Raw genomic sequence first — 16957 nt, 5'->3', positions numbered from 1 at the left:
AAAATATTGCGAAAAAAACTCCTCGGCCAGGAGTCGAACCTGGAATCTCCGGCTTTCCGTGCCATCGCCTTCCCTGTTAGTTATTTTAAGAATTGAGATTTCAATTCAAAAAATACTTGTAAAAATTTTACAAGTAAAATTCGTTACATTTATATATATATATATTTGTACACGCATAGTTTCCGCACAAACATCCTGCGAATGGCTCGTATCGGCCTTATTTGATTCCTGTTAAAATATATCTATTGCTACTATTACTATTTCTTGTATGTGTGTGTATAATAATTCAAATTTACTCGTATTTATTTATTTATAATGATATTGCGAAAAAGTCGAAATGTGTGTAAAAAAGTTGGATATAGAGCGCGAAGACACAAATGCAAATTTATGGCAGTCGTCAGACGAAACTGCGCAGTGCGCTAACTAGATACTCAAGTATAATCTTCACAGCTCGATGAGCTTAACGATGCGCTGTGTACTCAATAATCGTGCTACCGATGCCATTAAAAGACGCTTGTATGCCGACGATCGGCTTTTCGCTGGCTTTTCATAGATTTACATAAAATGATTAGAAATTTCCGTTGAAATAAGAATCTTCAGTGTTATTCAGCGCGATTTATCGCATATGAAGTCAAATTCTTCTGTTAGTCAAATTTATAATGTTTCATTTCGTTACGGCGAGTAAGAATAATAACGCCATTTTATTTCAATGATCGGACAAGGCTAAAAATTATTCTTTGTGCGTGTGTGTGTATGCTTTAAAAGAGGCAATTACTCCAAGTTTGTGCTTAATTTTGCGCGAGTAAGAGATTATATGCGCGAGATTATATGCCGAGTTCACGCGTGATATTGTAAACACGTTGATACTTCATCGGGAGTTAACGTCGCGGACACGTAGTGCCGCGCAGCAATAAATTACAGCGCAGATTAGAATAGTTAATACCAGTTCGCGTCCAAACGCGACGTTACCTAGTAAATCTTGCAACAGTGTTGCACGCGGGCGGGATTGACACGAGAAAAGAAGAGAGACACACCAGAGACAGAGCCGCATCCGACAATATTAACAATACATCAATATTGGATGAAACGTAGGGGGGGGGGCGAACTGAAATACCTCCGTGCATGAAATACCTCCGGAAAATACATTTCATATGTCAGGAACAATAGATTCGACACTTTGAAGCATGAACGAGATCTAAACAAAAAAAATGAAAGTTTTGGTGGAGAGCGATTTGTAAAGAGACGTGAAAAATTATACATATTCGAAAACGGAGATCTCAGAACAGAATTCTCTCGACGTAAGCGATTTTTCTCAACCACGTTTTTTTTTTTTTTTTTGTGCCTTTTTTCACGCCTCGCCTTCCTTTTGTGACGACGCGATGTATCTTTCATTTCTGGGTGGCGTTTCAAAGTTTTGGCAGGCGACAAATGAGTCCGCTCGAAGCATTCAAACTCGAGCCCGAGATTCCGAGATTACTGTCCTTCGCGCGCATCCGAAATCTTAATTTGAACCTGTCGACAGTCAATTACCACCTGGTGCTAAAATCAGGGTAAATGGAGGTGTGACCTAACCTAACCCAACGCGCGAAGGACGATGGATGCTTTCCTCGTGGATGGCGGTTTACCAGTTGAAGGCGCCAGGACCAGGGCCGGAATTTTCGAACAAAAGAGCGGTGGCCTTGATTTAGTAGCGTGCATAATTTCGTCCTAGTCATAAATTAATATTTCCACTTCTTTGTCCATTCGCGTCTACCCGTCCTGCGGCCGTAGAAGAAAAGGATCTTGATGAATGAAAATCCTTTTATAAATTCCAATGATATATAAGCGTGGGCGCGCTGTAATTTTGATAACAGCCTGAATTTACGCGTCTGCGACTGCTTTGTCTCATGTTTTGCGCAAACGTAAAATTTTCCGCTCTGTTTATTAGCATATAAATTATACGAGCGATTATTATCTCTAGAATTGAATAATATTAATTGATTGAAATAATGTATACAAATTGAAATTTAGCGTAATTTTGTAATTCACACAAACTTAGAACGACATACTTCTTTGTTTCGAACACATGTTTGATTGATCACTTTTTTTTGCATTTTTAGTTTTATAAATAAATGAAAGAGAGAAAGACAGAACGAGCAAATGTATTGAATGGTTGTGTATTCAACTTTAATTTTATACTACTTACATATGTATTATAACTGAATCTTCTAAAGTTTGCTTTTATATGCAAGTGAATAAAAAACATGTTGTTTCGGACACATATATGAAACATATGTCATATATGTCATATATATATGTCATATATGTCATATATGTCAACATATGTTTAGCAAATTAATTTTTGGTGTTATCTATGACATAATTTTATGTTGTTATATAATTTGTATAAATTTTACAAATTACATATCAAGGCAGTTAAATACAATTAAGTGATCGTGTTTTGCAACGATATTGCTCTGATGATAGAGGTTTAGTTATTAATGATTATGCTTAATTTGATGTGTGTGTACGTGCGTGCGTGCGTGTACGTGTGCGTATGTGCGCGTCGTGTTAACAAATGAGAATAATAATTTCCATAACCAAACGCGTAATTTATGTCATTATTTATATTAATTGTAACATATATAGAGAAGCATTTGGATTATGTATGCAGAAATTATCATTTATTTAGCATATAATTAGAATAGCGCGATATTCTATTATAATAATTAACATTTTCTTTCTTTTTGTTTTAGATTTCTGAATTGGAGTACATCATATTAGGTTGCACGATTTTCAAGGTAAGATATTATAAAATCACAAATGTACAAAAAAAAACTTAATTTTGATGCGTTCGAGAGTAATAAAGCTGTTCGCAAAAAAAATCATTGCACACGAACATTCTAAATGAAAAAATAGAGGCTGAGAATTTAAGGACAACGAAACTGTATCGTGGAACGATATATCGCGATGCAAAGCTACGAACGTTAAACTTAAACAGCCCGCTAACAGCTCTACCGCGTTTCCATCAATTTAAGGCTCTACTTTTTTTATTCGAAAAACGTTCTGCTGGCTGGACTTCGCGGAAATTTAAAAGTATGTCTGTGGATATACGCAAATGTGTGTTTTCTCGTGTACGCGGAGCTTATCTATGGATTAAGACTTGAGCCTGGAATGGAGGGAAAAAAATCGCATCGATCGACTATTCAGTCGAAGCCGCGCGTGAATTAAACGACCTCGCTGCAAAGCGCAATAAAAGCGTAGAGTAATTATTCACCCGAAAATTCGTGGTTTGAACTTGGCGAATGTTTCACAATGATAAGTACTATAATTTAACTATTTATACACTTTCAAAGAACAAAAATATATCACTACGATAAAAACTAATAAAACTGATAAAATATAAATCTTCTGTCGGAATGTGATACTAAGGAAAATTACGAGATTCTATTATACGTACGTAAAATATAACAAATTTATAATAACGCATTGCACACAAAAAATAAGGGAAGAATTTTTTTCTTTCTGTCTTCTAGTAGTATCTAAAATACTTATCAGAGAAAACAATAATACTTATACTTTCTTCTCTAAATTTTAATTTGTATGTTTTTTTTTTATATGTTTTGCGTAGGCGGTATTATTTTTTATAACTATAAATATAACTATCGCACAACGCAAAAAGTTTAGTTTTATATAAACTTGGGAAAGTTGTCGACATGAAATATCGATGTCAAACAAATGGAATATTCTGTAAAATCTTATAAAAGCGAGCGAGCAAGAGAGAGAGAGAGAGAGAGNGGGGGAGGGGAGAGAGAGAGAGAGAGAGAGAGAGAGAGAGAGAGAGAGAGAGTTATATATGCATGTTTGCGAAAACACATATCGTCATACGCAATCAACATTAATCAGATCAGACCAGATTCGAATTTATGGAATAACGCGAGCGACCGTTAATCCAATCTATAATTGACATTATAATCGGCAACAGTTATATTATCAAAATTCTCTTCTCGCAGTTATCAAAAACATATCTATATAGTAATTAATCAGGTAATAGAGACACACATGTGTGTCACATTATGTATACGGTAGTGAAATTAGTGAACTAATCCAATTACAGACGATAAGAGATTAATCGAAGAAGTCTGATTAAAGATTCAGAGCATCGTTGTACCGTTTATTTAAAGCGAGATTGATCGGAAGTGTTGTATAAATATGGAATAGACGTGTTACTGCAGTAAGCGTCATTAAACACGACAGGATTTATCGCGATTCTTTCGCCACGCGACAGCAAGGCATCACAGAATTATTTGCAAATTTTGCGGACAGCCGGTGGACGGCGCGGACGAGACAAACTCGTTTAACCAATATTACGACCGCCTATATATACAGGCAGCTAGTTGCGCGGTCGGCTGAATCCGCATCATGAAAATATCACGTGACGTTTGAGCCGCATTTGCATAACGCGCGACCACCGACACGTTAGTCTCGAGGATCAACAATTATCACATCAAGCGGCTGGAAAATGCGTCGTAACTCTTCATTGTTTACATTTAATAATTTTATCTCGACCGACTAAAGAGAGAGAGAGAGAGAGAGAGAGTTTGTTTCTGAAATATTCTATCACTCAACTGCTTTATATTATGCCAAAATGGTTCGATTTCTCAAGAGAGAATTGGACTAGCACCGCCGTCTGACTAGGTACACGGCAATACTACTGAACGCGAAAAGACGGCGGAAACTGGGCCGTGGAGCAGCGCAACAAAGTCAATGCGCGGTTTGCACAGCCATGACATATCTTGGTTTATCTTGGTTTATATCTTGGTTTTCTTAGCAAATAAATCTATTTATATTGTTATTACATACAGATAAACACAATTAATATTATGTTATTACAAAATAACTTCTTTCATATGTTATATACACATATATAATATAATAACTTCTTTCATATGTTACATACATATAGAATCAAAAATGGAGTTAAAAAAAAAAGTTATTTGAAATTCTACGAGAGTTACTGTTTCGTGTTTCGGTTTTATGTCTGTTCAAAATTGTTCCTTTCATTTTCCATCAAAAGACTCGTTTAGCAGAGTTGTCAGTATCTTTTTTATCTTTCTTTTGTTTTTTTTTTTTTTTTTTCGAGCTCGAGGTGCATTTAGTAGTGTGAGCCGTCACGTCCGTCGCAGTGGCAATTTGTGTCAGGCAACAGAACATCAGGTCTCCGAGCCACTGAAATTTTTAATTCCTTACGAGACGAAGTGGGGAGACGCGAGAGAACGGAGGTTCATTTGTTCTGGGACAATTATGTCGCGAGAATAAGGCGCCGAGCGGATCTCGGCACAAAAGCAGAAGCGAGAAGAAGAGACGATAGCGTCGTACACTGCAGAAGAGAAGTGTTGCTAAATGCAGTGCTAGCAGGTCTTTTAACTTTCTGGCGTTAAGGCGAGTATTTGTTGCCGAAAATATGTATAATTAATCTGTATTTATAATATACGTTAATTTTTATGAGTTAGCGAGTCAGACACGACGAATGTTATTTGCTCCTTGTAATTTATTTGACTAGAAATAATCTTGATTTTTACAGCGTAATTGCAATGAGACTTATATCTCATTAACTCTCTAATTAACACAAATACAATAATAATTTATATACGTAATCAGAAGTTACTTGTGCAGAATGACAAAATTCAACGTTATTATGCAACGCTTTTTCGTAACATATCTCTATGATTTGTTATTTTGTTCCGCGTGCCACCGGTTAATTCTCGTTGCAATGGGAAAAGGAGGAGGAGGTGTGATACGTGGGGTTCAATCTCTCGCTCTCGCGATTGTCGAGGCCCATTTACATCGCAGACTCGGGTCGTGCGCATTGTGTCGAAGTGCCGCACCGAACGTACGCGGGAAACCATCGAGTCTCGTGGCAGTAATTCGCTTTCGGCACCCGTCAGTTCCATACTTGTCTGCCGTGGCTGTGCAGACCGCGCATTGACTTTGTTGCGCTGCTCCACGGCCCAGTTCCCGTCGTCTTTTCGCGTTCAGTAGTATTGCCGTGTACCTAGTCAGACGGCGTTGCTAGTCCAATTCTCTCTTGAGAAATCGAACACCGTTACACGAAGGTGCTTTCAGTTATCTTCTATGGATTGATCTTTCATTTTTCTCCATTCTTAAAGAAAACTAGTTACGTTTCGAGTGACAAGTGTTCTTGCGAAAAATTTCAAAATTCGAAAATACCAAACTTATACACGCTTTTGGTTTTACTTTTTTGTTTTTAATACTTGAAGTTTATAGTTTCATAAATTTTTTTTAGATTTAAAAAAATGTTGTCTTAATTATTTAAAACTTAATAAAATATTAAAGATTTTTTAAAGAACAATTTTTGATGAAAAATAAGCAGTCTTATAACGAGCACACGTATTTGTCTTTTTCATGTAGGATTTTTGAGCTCGATGCTTTTCGTCAGATACAAACATAATTATCAAATTTAATAATCAATGTTTAAAATTAACGGCCATACAGAGCCAGTGCAGGATGTTGTGCAATAATTAAATAAATTAAAAAATTTTTTTAGCTTCAAAACGTTTCGACTTTTTATTGAAGTCCTTATCAATTGAATCTGGTTACAATAAAGAGCAATAATTAGAGATAACAAACTACAATGTGAATTACAAACGTTACACGTAATTCACATTGTAGTTTGTTATCTCTAATTATTGCTCTTTATTGTAACCAGATTCAATTGATAAGGACTTCAATAAAAAGTCGAAACGTTTTAAAGCTAAAAAATTTTTTTAATTTATTTAATTATTGCACAACATCCTGCACTGGCTCTGTATGGCCGTTAATTTTAAACATTGATTATTAAATTTTGTTGAGAGCCTGAGGTGATTCCTCTATACTTCTATGTAAATAATTATCAAACAAACTTCACTGCGTGCAAAGAACGCATTACGCGAGATGCATTAAAATGCAGTTTATGGTGCTGCGAGAATGATGTGCTGTCGGATCTTTTGTTCGTTTCACGGTTGATGCGAGTTTCGCTCCTTTCTCTAAACAGCGAACTATCATCGCATCATTGTAATTTTTAGTTTTGCCCAACTTTGAAGTTGTGAAAATCGACTGGGTGCGGATGTTTCCCAAAATATGAAATTTACAATCGAGAAGATGGCAACCTGTAAAGGTTGTTCGATTTTTTAAAAAGTTATTCTCCGATATATCAGGTACTCGATCTTGGCGAAATTCCTGTAGCTAACTCGATATGTTGTCACGTACGAACGTAATTATCGAACAAACTTAAGTCGTTGTATTAACTCGAGCCATTTAAAGGTTGAGAACTGCTAATGGGAATGTCGTTAACATCGCACTCATCGACCTGTAAATTCGTAAAAACTTTTGCGAACATAATATGTGATATCGCGAGAGAGCAAACGCGCAAGAGATATATAATCAATCCATTTGCCACTTAACATCAAGAACGTAATGCAATGTTTACATAAAATTGTTAAATATTGAAAGAATGATAAAAACGAGCAGTTTTTGAAGTAAAACTTGTTAATATCTAAATGAAAATATCGATAACAAAGTGTCTGCAACATTACTCAATCAATTACAGATAATATGATTTTAAAGAGAATTTTTGGTAAATATACAGAATAGGGGAGCCTTCTACGATCGGCTTCTCGTTCACATATATTATTAAGATTACCTTTCTGAGTAACAATATGAAAATTTTAGTCGTCGCTCATTGTTTATAAAAAAGTTATGATCAAAAAAAGTTTCATAAATAAATCTTTTTTCCCAACAACATGTACATTTTTTGTGTGTTGAAAGCATGTTGGCAGGGGGGGCTGCGCCCCCCGCAGGTGGAGGGGCTTCGCCCCTCCCCCCTGCTCCCCCCTCGAAAAAAAATAGAAAACGACTTTCGATTACAGGTCGCTTCATGTCGATAGTATGTACGTGATTTTTAACGACACCTAATCAAAAGTCGTTTTCTATTTTTTTTCAATGGCGGAGCAGGGGGGAGGGGTGAAGCCCCTCCACCTGCGGGGAGGCGCAGCCCCTCCTGCCTACATGCTTTCAACACACAAAAAATGTACATGTTGTCGAGAAAAAAGATTTATTTATGAAACTTTTATTGATCATAACTTTTTTATAAATAATGAGCGACGGCTAAAACTTTTAGAAACGTACTCAGAAAGGTAATATTTGCAATATATGTGAACGAGAAGCCGATCGGAGAGGGCTCTCCTATTCTGCATATTTACCGAATTTTTTTTTATTGCAACAGAGAGACTTAGCTTTAAGTTTCGTCGTTAAACTTGTCGCAACAATGCTTTATTTTGCGGCGCGAAAAATCGTCGCTTGGAGACCGATAATAGCACTGATAAAACCGTGCAGTTTACGCAGACATTACAGATAATCTCGCGACAAGAACCCGGCGCGACGAAGCCGTTTATCGTCACGCGTAAAACCGCGATGCATCACGTCGAACCGACGTATACATCTCGCATCTGCACACACTTGGTCTTTTTGTCGTCGTATATTGCGCGAAGTTTCGAGCGTGCAGGTAAACATGAATGAATCATCGTGTCGCGCATCGCGCGACGCTCGTAGATCGACGGCGTAGGTATATATAGATGTAACGGCCTTGATACCCTGGCTTTTTTCACGCCCTGGCTTTTCTCGAGGATCATCATGCGATCAAATTAAATTTTTTCGAAGATTTGTGAATGCGCAAGATCGGTTTGTTTACGCAAATTGTTTTACGTAAAGAAATTTGTCTCTTCGTAAAAACGATGCATTTAACGAAAGAATTGATGTTATATACGCGCATTTATTCGCGTTTCCACGGCGACGATGCAGTCGCCGAGCTAGGAGCCACCAAAACCAGCTTTTGCGAGGTTTGAAAGTGGTGGCGCATTTTCTGCGGCACGTACGTGTCTTAAAATAGCGCTTTTCGCGCGCGTTCCAATGTAAAGAAACTTTAAATTCAACCGTCGATCCTGGGAATTCCAAGTTTCTTTACTGTGTGTTGCCGGAACGACGCGCGCATTCCCCGGGATTTATGGTTACGACAAATTTGACACGTACTTTGCAATTTCTAACACGTCCATTAAAAGTGTTATTAAACATGAGTAACATTATACATATTCAAACGATATATGACAGTAACAATTACAGTAAACAATTTCTACATGACGGTGATACACAGTTTTTGTTTGTCGATGTAATACACATATACACATGTATACATATACATGTATATACAGGGTGTCCCGTAATTGCCGTCTCACCGCTCGTAGGCAGGTAGAAGGCGTTATTCTAAGACGTAGAAAAGTCCTATACCACTTTGGAAGATTCGCAATAATTAACGAAATATTAATTAATAAAGATCGGATAATTAGCGTGCATCCAGCGCAAGGACACCCCAGTCTGTCGCGCCGTAGCGACGAAATGGGAGGAGGAACTAATAGAATAATATATGTGTACAATAATATACAGGGTGTCCCAGAATTGGTGTAACATCTCTCGTAGGCAGGTAGAAGAAGTAAAACTGAGTCGATAAGTCCTATACCATTTTGCTAGAATTGCAATAGTTACCGAGATCTTAATTAACAAAGATCCGCGAATGAGCGTGCATCGGGCTGTCTTACGCGCGTAGGATAGTGCTTCGCACGATTACATTTTAATATGTATGTGTTGTAGAGAGTATATGCTGTTATATTAGCTCCTACCATATGTTGCTGCGGGTAACACCGTAAGCGCGCGAAGCGCACTGGACTGTCTTACGCGCGTAAGACAGCCCGATGCATGCTTATTCGCTGATCTTTGTTAATTAAGATCTCGGTAACTATTGCAATTCTAGCAAAATGGTATAGGACTTTTTGACTCAATTTTATTCCTTCTATTTGTTCACGAAAGATGTTACACCAATTCTGGGACACCCTGTATATACATAGACAGCATATAGGCTGCGCGCTATCCGCTTGTATTCCGTCGCTACGGCACGACAGACTGAGCTGTCCTTACGCTGGATGCACGCTGATTAGCGGATCTTTATTAATTAATATTTCGTTAATTATTGCGAATCTTCCAAAGTGGTACAGGACTTTTCTACGTCTTAGAATAACGCTTCTACCTGCCTACAAGCGGTGAGACGGCAATTACGGGACACTCTGTATATACAGCGCTATATATACCATCTTATTTTATATTCCTTTGTTGTTCTTACAATATTGTCGCGATAAGCGAATTATTTATTAATTTTCTCTTAGGTAACCTTTAACAAAAGCTTATACTCTTAATGTTCCGTTCGATTTAGAAGCCAATACCGATCCTAAAGGGAACGAAGTTTAGTAACTCTACTCCTGCTCGTATACATATACGCCCTTTTGCAATGTTACGCGGGAAACAGCGAAACGAAATTGATCGGAGTTTACTGCTGTCGTAACCTCCTTACAACTCCATTGAGCGTGGCCGCGCGGGAGGTTCTTTCTATCGTAAATTTCTGGCGCCGACGTGACGCCCCAAGCAACTCTCCCTAACTCTAAGCACAACCGAGTAGTATAGACCGTTCCGTTTTAGAATGTACGTATCACTTGTACGAGGATTGCGACCTCCTCGTCAGACTGCCAGAGTATCTACGTTATAGTAACGTTAACGGGTGAGAATTCTGGATTCCGGAGGCTTTGCTCGGTTTCCGCTGCGGTGGCGCGATACGCGCTATCATTATGATTCTAACATACGGTTTCTAATTATATACGTAACGTGCCCTGTGCTGCATAGATTTTCGTCGCTAAATGGGACTGCATTCGGCCAACAACTTCATGTGCGCGGAATACGAATACAGCTATAGATAAAACGCTTTTGTGAATTTCGCGGAAAACGTTCATTCCTCTTGCCGTAGCGCAAGATAACTCGCGGCAACGAACTCGATACCGGTTGGGTTTCAAAATTAATTTCAGGAAATAATACACGGTGCGGTGTGTTGGCGTTAAACTATTCATTCAAGTTGAGTTTGAGAGCTGATTACCTCTTGCTTGTCTAAAAACTAATAACGCTTCGAAAATAGGTTAAAAGAATCTAGATAGAGATTTTCGATCGCAGATATTTCTGCTGCATTCAAAGCTGAAATTTTAATTGAACATCGTAGTATTTAGATCTAAAATTTTTTTCACATTTTTCATTCAACCGTGTAGATGGGAAGTTTTGAAAATATAAGGCAATTGCGAATAACTATTGGTTGTCTTCTAAACATTTAGAAGACAACCTCGATTGATTGTTTGCGATTATTAATTATTTCTGAAACACAATCTAATGTTTCCCAAAGGAGTGTTTGAAACGGCTGTTTGCTATTGCGTAACGTAGTGCAATTACTTTAAACGGTTTGACGAGAGAAACGGAGAGTGAGAGAGAAAGAGAGAAAGATCCCGATGAGGTTAAGCCCCTTGCACAATGGAAGGAATAGCGATAGCGATAGAAATAACACAGTTTTTAACACAGAATTCCAACTCGTCGGAAATTTTATCGCTATTGCTTATTCCGATTTTCTGATCTGCATTGATACATGTGTAGTTTTGTATGTTAGGTTCCGCTGTTCCTACCTTTATTTTTAAATATAAACTCTTTAAAACTTTTGTTATTTCTATCGCTATCGCTATTCCGTCCATTGTGCAAGAGGCTTTATACATGTCCGCGAGTAGCTACGAACTATTAGGCAGCGCCTATGCGATCACGATTTAGTTCACCTCGTCGGATAAATTCCGACGGTATATATAGCAACAAAACAGTTCTAAAATCCCGAACTCTCCTAAGCAAAATCACTTCTTTCTCGCTTTTGCGCGATAAAATCAACAGAAAAAGATAAGATCCGGTCGCGAGTCCGTCATGTTTTGTTCCGCTATCTTTCTCAAAGAGTCTATAATATACGGAAGTCCATAATATACGGAATAGAGAGTTCATAATATACGGCTTATCGTTAATAGTGATCGTTGATTTTTCAATCCGTTAATTGAGAAAGGTGAACGATCCTGCATTTGAGTTGCATGGAAATCAGATTTCGACGAACAGGATGAGCGTATAAACGCGCGTACCACTTAAGTGGTCACGAGTCGATGGAAATATGTCGTGATATTGTGCCGCACAAAAAAAGACCGGAAGGCTCTATTGAACTTCCATAATACATCTCATAGAGTATTTCAATCATTAGTGAACGATATCGAGAGATCTGCACAGTTTAAAGTGAAATTTTTTCTCATGAAATTAAATGCGTAATTAGATATAGTGTAGGTAATTCCAGTATATAAGAGAAAGAATCGCATTTTTACTCGGGTAAAAACTTAATTTTGCAAATATTATTTATAATATTAAAAATAAATTATACCGAGAAAAACTTTATATTGTCTTTTACTATCAAAAAATTATGAATATAAAAATCTTTATTTCTTATACTTTAAAGACTTAAAGAAAATCCTTGCATTTGTGTCATATATTCCATTGGAGTGGAGAGAGAGAGATTGTATGGTTATATATACGATTCATATAAAAATCCCAAATTACACTTTCAAACGCGAAATATATAAACGGTAATAAGAGAAGAATACGCTGGATGTTTATTGCGAAAAAATATATATATATGTATATATTTGTGTGTGTGTGTGTGTGTGTGTGTAATTATTACATTTACGTGTAAATTTTACACATGAGTTTTAAATTGAAATTTCAATTTGTAAATTCATATAGGATGCTATATTTGCATCACGTATAAGAGAGAAAACCCCGTATATCTTAACTTAAAATATTGCGAAAAAAACACTTCGGCCTGGAGTCGAACTTGGAATCTCCGGCTTTCCGTACCGTTTATATTTCGCATTTGAAACTTCAAAGCCTACAGGTCATTCTACATAAACTGCAGACGCAGGTCGCAAGTCGGTAAATCTTGAGAAATTGACCAATCACGTTAGTCGATTGGCTGATTTGACAAACGTAAATGATCAATTTCGCCAGATCTGCAACCTTCGACTCGTGCTTGCGTTTTATGTAGAATGACCTTAAGACTTTATTAATTGTTACAACACTTAATTCTAATACCACGTTCTAGTATTTACTTATGTACAACATATTAACATTTATGCATTAACATTCTGTATTGTTATTAATAAATAATAAACAAGAGTGCGTGAAGAGACTGCTGAGGTTAGATTAGCTCGCTAAATAATAATGTAGTACTGCGCATGTTTACGCAGACGCAAGCGTTGTATTAAGCGTTGTGTTACGAAGCACATATCACACGTTAAAACTGCCATATATCCCAAACTAGTATTACTTATAGAATATATAAAATATCTGATTAAATAATCCAAAAGTTATATGCTTATAATTTGCTGTACTCCATTTGCTTTACTACTTATTTATACTTACATATCGCAAAATAAACTTTTAAACATTTTATAAATAAATAGAGTTTTAATAATGAGTTTTAAGGCTCTTGAAATTCAAACAACGTGAAATTTTTGGTCAATGAGAGATCATACGCTGGATGTTTGTCGCGTATTTTGTGTCTATATACAGGGTGTCCCAGAATTGCCGTACAATCGCTCGTAGGCAGGTAGAAGAAGTAAAACTGAGTCGAAAAGTCCTGAACCATTTTTTTTTATTATTTATAATAAAGGAGTAATTATTGAGTAAATCAGGCCAATCAGCGCCGATCTTTAGCCAGGCGCAAGTCAGTGAGCCGCGCGGCTGGTGTGTGTGAGCGCTCACTGACGTGTGCCTGGCTAAAGGTCTGCGCTGATTGGCCTGATTTACTCAATAATTACTCTTTTATTATAAATAATAGAAAAAAATGGTTTAGGACTTTTCGACTCAGTTTTACTCCTTCTACCTGCCTACGAGAGATTGTACGGCAATTCTGGGACACCCTGTATATACAGGGTGTCCGATAATTAGTGTAAAATCTCTCGTAGGCAGGTAGAAAGAATAAAACTGAGTCGAAAAGTCTTGAACCATTTTTTTTTTTTTTTTTTTTTTTTTTTCTATTACATATAATAAATTATTAAAAAAATATAATAAAGGAGTCGCGCGGAGCGCTCACGTACACTAGGCGCGTGGTTCACTGACGTGCGCCCGGCTAAAGGTCGGCGCTGATTGGCTTAATTTATTTATTAATTACTCCTTTATATATATATATTATATGTAATAGAAAAAAATAGTTCAGGACTTTTTGACTCAGTTTTACTCCTTCTACCTGCCTACAAGAAATTTTACACTAATTGTCGGATATCCTGTATATATATGTACATATATGTTCGTGTAAATTTTTACACGTGAGTTTCGAATTGAAATTTCAATTCTTAAATTTATATAGAATGCTATATTTGCATTGTATATATGAGAGACCCCGTATATCCCCTTACTAACTTTAAAATATTGCGAAAAAAAACTCCTCGGCCAAGAGTTGAACTTGGAATCTTCGGCTTTCCGTGCCGTAACTTTTTATAAACGTAGCAATTATTTTACGTATCTATAAAATATAAGTGCGTTACTTATCATACTGACGAATCGACTAAACTGACTGAAAATGATTTTGTTAATAGTAACAATAAAAAGCGAACATCATACAATAATGTAATATAAAGGCATGTAACAAAGTGATTCCTTACGAAAAAGAACTGCTGCCAATTACATATAAATAAAGTCAGTAATATAAATATTACTGACAATCACATAAGAATATTATTAGGTATTACAGAAATCACTGAGAATATTACTGGCAATTACACAGAATCCCAGTAAGTTTTTCGTACCACTGCCGCAATATATTACTGCCAGTAGTTCTTTTTCGTAAGGGATTAAACGCAAATAATCCTCACTTCTATTTTTTCTTATTTATATGATACAAAACCCGGCGCGGTTCAAATCTCGGAGCGATTCTATGAATTAAATACGCAATAAAAATAAAGAAATATATATTGATATTTATTTATTTTTACTATTTCCAGTTTGAAAGTTGATTTAATACGCTATAACCCTTACGAAAAAGAACTACTGGCAGTAATATATTGCGGCAGTGGTACGAAAAAATTACTGGCATTCTGTGTAATTACCAGTAATATTCTCAGTGATTCCTGTAATATCTGATGATATTCTTATGTGATTGTCAGTAATATTTATATTACTGACTTTATTTATATGTAATCGGCAGTAGTTCTTTTTCGTAAGGGAACAAAATAATAATAATAGCAATAATAATATCCTTATTGAAAAAGAATATCATAATGGTTACTAAAAGACGACGAGAATTTGCAGCCAACTTTCACAGAATCGCTAATACTTCTCCAATACCGTGTTAACATTTCGATTCGAATACACGAATCACGCGATTAGAGCAGCGACTGAGAGATCCGGGATCAATTCCGAACTGAATAATCGGATTTCGCAATATTCGGGAGTACGACCAATAGAAATGAGACGGGGAAAAGGTACGCGCGAATGTCATCAGCGCGGCGATCGACGGACCATACAAAATGGAAAAATTGCGAACGCGCGGGAAAAGCGTTTCCGCTTCTGTACGTTTTTATGTGATAACTGTGCGTCATATACATATATAGCTGGCGGGCTCCGCGACATTGGAATTTCGGTGGAATCGATATGAACAATTTTTTTGCGCGAATTATAATAGATACTATAACAACAAGATAGGAATAGATATATATGTTACGCGCGCGCGCTAATGTTGTGTTAAAATTTTCCGAGACATCCATGAGAAATCGATGATGCGCGGTGCTTCGGTTTTCAACGGAAGATGCCTCTTCCACTGGAGTGTGTTACATGATAGCTTTACAATGTAAAGAAAATACTTTTGTCATACGAGTTCTTTGAATATTGTTCGTATCAGAGAATCCATTGATAAAACGTCGATATCACTAGTTGTCGATGTCATAGCGTCGTTTATCGGTGACTGTTGCCACGATACCGGACGACTACACTATTTTCTCGGAATACTCGGCGCGCGAGAAGGCGTGTCGCGTCTCTCGACGACCATAAAACAAATATGGAATAACGCGATACACCGTTGCCTACCATCCTTCTCTCCCCTCCTCTCAGGTCCCGACACAAGCTCTTGTTGCAGCGACGCGCGAAATTACGAGCTCCTCAGGAAGAAATATGTTCGCAAACGCTTAAGCCGTAACGACACTTCGTGCGGCGGAGATCACGCGGTGGGCTTTTCACACTCCTTCTTTCCCTGGGGGGAGGGGGATATGGAAGGCGGTTATACCGGTATCGTAAATAAAACCGCATCGCTCGCAATATCCGCGCATACAGATCACCGGCCACCGACTAATGCGCCGTCTCGTTAGATATAAGCCGAGTCGTTTGCAGATTACTGCTTTCTTTGTTGGCGCGGCCCGTGAGAAAAGACGACGACGTCGCGAGGAAGACTGCGGAAAAAAAAAGAAAAAGAATCAAGCACGCGCGAACGAGAGAGGATGAGAAAGAAAGGTGGATGGGAAGCGGTAGATCCTACCAACGGAAGAGAACACTCCGTTAAGCTAAGTCCACATCCTTCACCGCGGCAATAAAGACGACTGCTCGCATAACGACCACGACTTTTGCCGTGGTTCGGTGAATGCTCCTTTACGCGAGAAACATTCCGGGGAGCACAAATGATTATTTTTGAAGAATTTGAGGATTGTTGGAATTTTTCAGATGATTGTTTAGAAGCCTCATCATTAGCCTTCATCGTCAGTATAAAGGATAAAAGGAATGAAATAAATATGAGAAGTATTTTATTCCGCGCAGTTTAAAAACGTGATATATCTTTCTTTTTCAGAAAAAAAAGCAAATATTTAATAATATCAAAGTTACTTTGAAACTGACATAAACGACTGTCTCACGATGAAGTTTTCGTTGCGACCGTAGTTCAATATAGTTATCTTACTTGAGCTTAAGGATATAATCAAGAGGTTCCTAGCCACACGTA

The 16957-nt window shown here is 37.3% G+C and overlaps 1 long non-coding RNA gene across 1 annotated transcript in view; it reads left to right on the top strand.

The window, feature by feature from the left end:
• Positions 1-16957, top strand: part of LOC109858235 — a 219460-nt gene that overhangs the window by 118296 nt on the left and 84207 nt on the right. The window contains exon 2 of the long non-coding RNA XR_002250594.1: positions 2736-2780. This is a non-coding gene — a long non-coding RNA (uncharacterized LOC109858235). The remainder of the gene's footprint in view (positions 1-2735; positions 2781-16957) is intronic.

Source organism: Pseudomyrmex gracilis, unplaced genomic scaffold (genome assembly GCF_002006095.1).
Source record: "Pseudomyrmex gracilis isolate BER0280 unplaced genomic scaffold, ASM200609v1 scaffold_193, whole genome shotgun sequence".
Lineage (NCBI taxonomy): Eukaryota > Metazoa > Arthropoda > Insecta > Hymenoptera > Formicidae > Pseudomyrmex > Pseudomyrmex gracilis.
This window is presented reverse-complemented; position numbering and strand designations above follow the sequence as displayed.